Consider the following 8,830-nt stretch of genomic DNA (forward strand, 5'->3'; position numbering starts at 1 on the left):
CAGAGGATGAGGTGGCTAGATGGAGTCTCTGAGGCAGTTGGTGTGAGCTTAGGTGGACTCTGGGAGATGGTAGAGGACAGGAAGGCCTGGAGGAGTGTTGTCCATGGGGTCGCGATGCGTCGGACACGACTTTGCGACTAACAACAACAGCAATTAGCATCATGTTCTCTTTGAAGTTCTATTAACTAATAACTATTTTTAAAATGTTGTTATTTACTGTTTCTGTGATTGGTGATATATTTGCAGACTAGTCTTGCATGTTTGCTTTGAAATTTCATTTAAATAATATTTTTATAAATTTACCTGTCAGTTGTAAAGATTAAGATAGTATTTAATGTTTTGTATTACTGTTTTGGTTATTAGATGCATATCTGTCAAGAGCTGATATATATAAAAAACAGGGAGATAATTCATTAGCCATTATAAATTACACTCTTGCTATGAGATGCAGACCTACTGATGATGAAATATATTATAAAAGAGGTGAGGCCCATGAAGAAGATGGTGACTTAATATTGGCAATGGAAGATTATTCTAAAGTAAGTATTGATCTCTGTAATTTCACAATATATTACTTTGTTGAGTATCTAAAAAAAATTACACAAGCTCCTCTTTGGAAATTCTGTACATCACATGTATGGGCTGTGTGTCTGTGTGGAACCTTGATTCAGGAAACTTTTGTAGCTGAGGAATTCTGGCAAGAATTGCTTCCACAATCTGCAATTGGAATTCTGGCAAGAATTGCTTCCCCACTCTGCCACTATGCCTGATCTTAACATATTCCTGCCTATTCCCACAGTTCTCCAATTGTGTTTGCTTCATGAGGTTTTGTATTTTTGGACAATTGTAGCTAATATTGTTTATTCTTCTGTAATTGTTTTAATAATTTATTGTTACTTTATTTCACAATCCTCGGTTCATGAAGAGGTTCTGAAGCTGTATCCCCATTGTTCAAGAGTGTGAGATAAGGCAAACTTCCCCTGCCTGGCAAGCATTTTGTAATTATGTTTTGGAAAGAGGTACATTGTGGATACATTGTGGTACTTGTGATACATGTTGTCAGCTTTTACAAAGCAGACTGGAACACAGTATTTTGGATGGCTTTAGCAGTTCTGCCTTAGAGGAAATTAAGCGGCAGGCTAAACTGGATATTAGCCACTTCTACATTAAATGCAGAAGAATATAATATTCAAGAACAGCCATATCTGAAGGAGCAACTCCTCAGGGCTAAACCCTGGCCACAGGCTGTAACCCTCAGAGTCAATTGAGTAACTCAAGGCTTCTGGCCAGTAGCTTCACTCAGTGATGTAGGATAGCTGAAAGAGCCAAAAGAGCTTGTGGGTAGTAGTTACTCTGCTGTCTAGGGTGGCACAATGAAAGCTAAGGAGATGAGCAGCTGGTGTGTGTGTGTGGGAGGGGAACTTATCCAAGCCCATTTTCCTCACCATTGTGCTCATCTTTTGGACCGTGTTAATATTATTATTATTATTATTATTATTATTATTATTATTATTATTATTAACATTTCTATGCCGCCCCTTACCGAAGCCTCGGGGCGGCTTACAACACAATAAGGTACATTGAAATAGAATAGAACATAATAAATTACCAATAAATACAAAAATACAAAAAATACACTGAGATACAATAATATAAAATTAAAATTAACAGTATAAAATAAGTAAATAAAGAATATAGGAGGAGGAAAGAGAAGGAAGAAGTTGCCCTGGCCAGATCATATATTTTAACAATTAAAATGATGTTTAAATAAAAAGGTCTTTACCTGGCGCCGAAAAACCAGTAACGACGGTGCCAGGCGGACCTCTTTGGGGAGTGAATTCCATAGGTTGGGTGCCCTCCTCCGAGTACTTACTCTCCTAATTTCTTTCATGGAGGGTCCCCGGAGAAGGGACTCTCCCGCAGATCTCAAGGGGCGGTCGGGCATATACGGACGTAAGCGCTCGTTCAGGTAGCCAGGACCCAAGCCGTTTAGGGCTTTATAGGTCATAACCAACACCTTGACTTGGGTGCGGGCTTCAATGGGAAGCCAGTGAAGCTGACGGAGGACTGGAGTCATGTGAGCATAACGCCCCATCCCCGTCAGCAACCTGGCAGCTCTATTTTGCACCAATTGAAGTGTTCGGACCGTCTTCAGGGGAAGCCCCACGTAAAGCGCGTTACAGAATTCTAGGCGGGAAGTCACCAGCGCGTGTGTCACCATCGCCAGGCAGTCGTACTCCAGGTAGGGGCGCAGCTGATTAATCAGCCGAAGCTGAAGGAAGGCGCTCCTCGCCACCGCTGTCACCTGAGCTTCCGAAGAAAGCTCCAGGTCGAGGAGCACTCCCAAGCTGCGGACCTTATCCCTAAGAGGGAGTGTTGCACCATTCAGGACCAGGTCAAATCCACCCTCTCCGAAGCCCGATCCGCCAACCAACAGGACCTCCGTCTTGTCTGGATTGAGTTTCAGTTTGTTGGCCCTCATCCATTCCATTACCTCGGCCAAGCACCGGTTCAGCACAGCCACTGCCTCACCTGGATTAGTGGAAAACGAGAGGTAGAGCTGGGTATCATCAGCGTATTGATGATTCCGCAGCCCACACCTCCTGATGACCTCTCCCAGCGGTTTCATATAGATGTTAAATAGCAGAGGGGATAGAATGGAGCCCTGTGGTACTCCATGGCATAGCTGCCATGGCGCAGAGACATAGTCCCCCAGCACTACCTTCTGGAATCGACCGTTGAGATAGGAGCGGAACCACTGCAAAGTAGTGCCTCCAACCCCCAATCCCGCGAGCCTATCTAGAAGGATACCATGGTCGATGGTATTGAAAGCCGCCGAGAGGTCCAGAAGAACCAACAGGGATGCACTCCCCCTGCGTTAACCACTTCCAATCCCGTGCTTGGAATCATTTATTAACCAAGATGGGCAAGGGTCCAAAAGGCAAGTGGTTGGACGTACTCACCCAAGCACCTTGTCCACATCATCGGGCCGCAGTAACTGAAATTCATCCAATAAATCTGGACCAGACAGCAGCGTTGGTGTCTCCTTTGAAACCTCTGAATCAATAGTGGTGTCCAGCTCGTGACGAATCTGAGCGATTTTCTCCCTGAAATGCCTGGCAAAGTCGTCACAGCGTGCCTTTGTGGGTGGCATCGGATCTTCCTTAGGACCCGGGCGAACCAGGCCTTGAACCACTCGAAAAAGCTCCGCCAGACGGCATTGTGAGGAGGCAATGGAAGTGGAAAAAAACTTCTTTTTCGCCGCCTTCACTGCCACAGCATAGGCCCGATAGTGGGCTCTCAAGTGTGTTCGGTCAGATTCATCCCGTGATTTCCTCCACCTACGCTCTAGTCGTCTCCCAGCCCACTTCATCGCCCGCAATTCAGGTGTATACCAAGGGGAAGAGCAGACTCTGCCCGGTGGGAGAGGACGCTTTGGAGCGATTGTGTCCACTGCCCTGGTCATCTCTCCGTTCCACAGTTCGACCAGAGCCTCGACAGGAGCACCAGTCTTGTCAGCCGGAAACTCCCCCAGGGCCTTCAGGAATCCATCCGGATCCATCCGGCTCCGGGGGCGGGCCCATACAATCGGGTCCGCACTCTTATAGAGGGAGAGGCCGCTCTCGAGCACAAACCTCACCAGGAGGTGATCTGACCATGACAGGGGAGTCAAACATAAGTTCCTCACCCTCAGGTCATCCTCTTCCTGCCCTGTCGAGAAAACCAGGTCCAGAGTGTGTCCACGTTCATGAGTCGGGCCGATGACGTGTTGAGACAGGCCCATGGCCGTCATAGAGGCCATGAAGTCCTGAGCTGCCCCGGTCAGTCCAGACTCGGCATGGAGATTGAAGTCCCCCAGGACCAACATCCTGGGGGTCCTCAACACCAGGTCCGAGACGGTCTCTGTCAGCTCAGATAGGGAGACTGCTGGGCAGAAGGGTGCACGGTACACCAATAGAATCCCCAATCTGTCTCGTTAGCCCAACACCAAGTAGAGGCACTCCAGCCCTGGTCTCGAAGGGACCGGAAGACCCGTGAGAGAGATGGAGGCTCGGTAAACCAACGCGACTCCCCCTCCCCTCCCTTCTGGGCGTGAGCAGTGCTGAACCAGATACCCGGGCGGGCACAATTGGGAGAGGGCAACATCCCCTCCCTCTCCTGCCCAGGTCTCCGTTATGCAAGCCAGGTCGGCCCCCTCATCCACAATCAAGTCATGGATGAGGGAAGATTTATTATTGACCGACCTGGCATTGAGCAGCAGCACCGTCAGGCCTGAGGGGTGGTTGACAAGGCTACCTGGCGCCCTCTGGCTGGGGGCAGAACCAGAAGGAGGGATAGGTGTCAGCCATCTGTCCATCCTCCTTCTACGTGGACACGTTAAGCCCCTATAGCTGTAACGACCATTGCCCGTGACCACACCAATAGCAGCGCCAGTGTGTTCTCCAGGATATATAAACGTCGACATGGCCAGGGATGACTCAAAGCACTGATTAAAGCAGGGTAAAATTATAAAGCAGTTCAAAAGAGGAGAAAAAATAACGATAAAAAGAAAAAGGAAAAAAAATCCTTCCCCTTTCCTAAGATTCAGCAGTAGGCAAGCCTATTTCAACAAGAGTCCTTGGCCAGCCCAGCCCACCTCTCGTCCCCCGAACGGTAACCAAACGGCGGCGACCCCCTTTGGCCGCCGCCCTTCGGCCACTGGCCTGAGGCCGCCGGCCCTGGCCGCTGCTTTGTGGCTGCAGGGTGCCTCTGAGTCCCGCCCCATCGCGCACCGCGCGTGCCCGATAACCTGGGCCGGCGGGCAAGGCGCTCTGGCGCCGCGTGCGCCTGCGCTGGCCGCTGGAGCTGGCTTCCGTCGACGTCGAGGCAGCGCGCGTCTGCTTGCATCTGCGTGCACATGCGGCGGCTCTTTCCTCCAGCGCGATGGAGTGGTGGTCAATGGTGCTATTACCATTGACCACCAAAGAAGCCTTGCATATCAAAAGGTTAGGCCCCTTTCTGCACCCAAGCCTCTCAGAAGAGCCCTGCCAGTCACAGTCATATGCATCTGTTCAAGACAATTACACCTATCATGGCATTAAGGCCAGCAGTAGCAATATGAAGCATTTGCTTGCTGCTATCACAAGGCTTCCATTTGAGACATCTGGGCCAACTCTCAATGACCTTAACGGGGGTAGTTGCCATTGACCCCATCTTCTCTCACAATAATAATCAGTACTTTATCATCATCACTTCATAGATGACAATTCTAGGGACTATGCCACCAAACAGTAGACTTTTCATTTGCATGATCTCAGTGGTTACTCTCCTTGTTGACTGAAGACAAATGTTGTTGTTGTTTTTAACTACCCTGAGCAGAGTTCTGAAAAGAGTAGGAGAAAAAAGACATATACAGGTTCTTCAGTCTCTTTGAAATGGGTGATATAGAAGATCATGCCCTGTTGAACTGTTTGATGAGTAGTGGAAAGTAAGCGAATGGCCACTGGCATCATCATCATCTCAGCAGAGACTGGACTGGTAACCTAAAAATATCTGTTAGGTTTGAAAGCCCAGCAGCTTAGCCATCCATTGAACTTGGATAGAGAAATGTCCCTTAATTTATGGTGAGGGTACCCAAGGACATTGGTGATGCATTTGCCAATTGCATACCAGTTCTGTGTCTTTTCATTTAGGTTGGCCACTGCTCCAAAGGTGTTTACAGAGTAGTTTGCTGCAGTATGTGCTTATCTCCACACTGGAATATTCATGTATTCCCTTATTTGAAGGGCTTAGCTGATTGAAGTTTCACAGTGTTCACCCCAACCCTCCAGTGAGCATTCACAATAGCACTGGCTCTTTTTGGAACCTTGGCATTTATGTCTGTCCTGGCTCCCAGCATGATTAGTCATTAGTAACTGTGCTACTGGATTCCTATGTCAGATGGAAGTATTTCCCATGGAATTAGGAAAATGCCATACTCACGTAAGAGAAATCATTTCGCTGCAGTAGGCAGATTGTGTGTGCCATGCAGATGGGGGGAACACTTGGCTCAACAATACTGCAAATGAAAAGGCTCTTGGGGTTGTTGTAGATCACAAGCTAAATATGAGTCAACGATGTGATGCAGCTACAAAAGGGGCAAATGCTATTTTGGGCTGCATTAACAAGAAGTATCATTTCCAAAACATGTGAAGTTCTAGACCCCATAATCATGTAGAGGATTTTGTTTTTCATGACAGATGTGGCCCTTCTTGTTTGAGGAGCACATTAGGTACTATTGACAGTATATGGCATTTAGTTGACATGGGTTAGGTCACACGACATCTATTCTCCCATATGCTAGATAGATTTGAAGATGTGCAAGTTATTTGATTCAGGATTTTTAATAATAGAAATGTTTGAGTAGGTGATTGCAAGAGGGATCCAGCAGAAAGTAACAATGGTATCCTCATCATATCATGATGGTCATGGCAGCCACGGTCTGGACCTCTTCTTCACCATTGTGGGTGAGAGTATCTGCAGCTCACATCAATCCTAGGCCAGTTTAGTTGAGTTAATGTTGTAAGCAACCTTGAGTCCCAGTTTCGGGAATAGGCAGAAAATAAAGATTGTGGTGGTGGTGGCAGTGGCGGCGGCGGCAAGGATTCCTTAGATCTTGGCAAGCTTCCGATGATGGCCTGGAGACTGAGGTGTGGAACTCAAAGTCCTTTATGCTTCAGGCAGTTCAAGCAGTTGTGAGAGGTGGGTAGGAAGTTAACTACCAGAACACCTATGTAAAAAAATAATTGCTTGTGACCTAGGTGAATGGTGCTTGAGTTGATCCAGTTGTTTGCATCCTCAGTGAATTTTGATGTATGCTCCTTGATGAAGTTTTGGATCTTTCATTGATTAGAGTATACCTGCTGTTGATTTCAACAAAATGTAATTCGTTATATTGATTTTTAAAACCTTTTCTCACCTATATGCTCACCAGTTTCCCCAGGAAACATGCAATATTGTTTCTATGGTCCATGTTACAGTTCTGCAAGAGAATTTATTAATGACTCAGATCCCTACTCACCAAGTCCTTTGAGATGATTCTCAATGTTTTCAATGCCAAGTCCTTTGAGCTGCTCAGTGGTGTTGACTTCTATTCCTTTCTTGGACAATAGCCACCTTATCTATAATAACTTTTGGATGTTGGTCCTTTGAACCATTTTTTAAATAAGGGCAAATGGTGTTATGTTAGGATATCATCTTTCTTTCATGGTAGTTTCTGATTTCTGCTTGTTACCGTCTTGCGTTTTTTTCATTCACTACTTATGGGAGTCATTTTTTGCATAGTGTTAACATTTAAGACTAGGAACTTTTTAAGCTAACTGGAAATAATCAAGCTTGTTCCTCAGATACCTCTTTGGGTGCCTCTGCTGACATTAAAAATCAATGATGAGACCATTTCACTTTTAGTCATATTTCATGTTCTAATATGAATTATAAACATTTTCTGAATTCTGTGGTTCTATACTGCAAAAGCATTTGCAGATAATTTCTGTGGCTAGAATTCAAAGAATGCCTTGTCCCTGTGTGCTCAGGCTTCTTTTGGCTTGTAACTGAGAACCAGATGTTTAGAGTGCTTTGTGAATATGTATTGGAATGGATTGGACTTGCTGAATCTTAGGAAGTAAGTTAAATGCTCAGAGGTATAAATCATGATTATATATGATCTTATATAACTTAGAATAATTTTACCTATTAACACTAATATATTTATAGTGCAAGTTTGTACAGATCTACACACAAATAAATCCAGTTGAGCTCAATAGGATAACTTCCTGGGAAGTGTGTATAGATTGCAGCCTCTGCTACTTCTCTTGGAAAATGAACTTAGATTATACATAGTATCTTTCAATTAAATCATCTATGACCTTCTTTAGGCTAAAATCATTATACTTGCATTATGCAGAATTCTTACGACTATTTTGTCAATTATAATAATCATGGAAAAGTTTGCATGTTTTATTTTATTCTAGTGCCTTTACTATAACCCCAGAAGAACAGATGCACTCATGAAGCATGGACAATATTACTTTAACAAATCTTGTTGGAGTATAGCTATTAATGATTTTACTGCTGTGATTAAAGAAAATCCAAGCAATGCTGAGGCAAGGTAATAATAAATCATATCTGAATGGAAATAATGTTAGGGCACAATCCCATACATGTTTAGATAGAAAAAAGCCCTACAGCACCCAACATGCTTCAGGCAGCCATATGACTTTAAATGTAGGACATAATTACTTTGCGTACAGATACCTTGTTTCCTAATCTTGTGCTTAGGTTAGAGCAAATATTATAATGTTGAGCAGAGAAATGTTTTTGGCACTCTTAGTGTTCAACCTTAATGCTACATACAACGCTCCTTTAGAAATGAATGTATGTAACAATTTTAAAAACATGAAGGTTGTAAATTAGGAGCTTACTCATATAGCACTTTAAAGAAATGCATCTTTCATTATTAGAACCAGATAAAGCTTTCTTAACTCTGTGCAGTGGGCCTGATGTGAATTAGGAAATCACCCTACTTACCTGGGAATTAGAGCAAAAAGGTCAGCTGCATGGTGTAGAACATAAAGGGGATACCTCGTCATGCCAGATCTCTAGAACAAAGGAATGATTACCTCAAAACAGCAGTATCAGTGAAACTAGAGTTAAATCATGTAGGTAGAGATTGAGAAATCCCTTGCCGGGGCTCCAAGTTCAGCCTCCCAAGTGAGTGTGGAAGCTACCTTAATTCAAGCGAACCAATCAATGTTTGCTGAGGGAATTTCATCACTACGTGTCAGCAAGGGTATAAAAAGGGACTGCATTTTTC

This window comes from Varanus komodoensis, unplaced genomic scaffold (assembly GCF_004798865.1).
Source record: "Varanus komodoensis strain SLA01 unplaced genomic scaffold, ASM479886v1 scaffold3, whole genome shotgun sequence".
Classification (NCBI taxonomy): domain Eukaryota; kingdom Metazoa; phylum Chordata; class Lepidosauria; order Squamata; family Varanidae; genus Varanus; species Varanus komodoensis.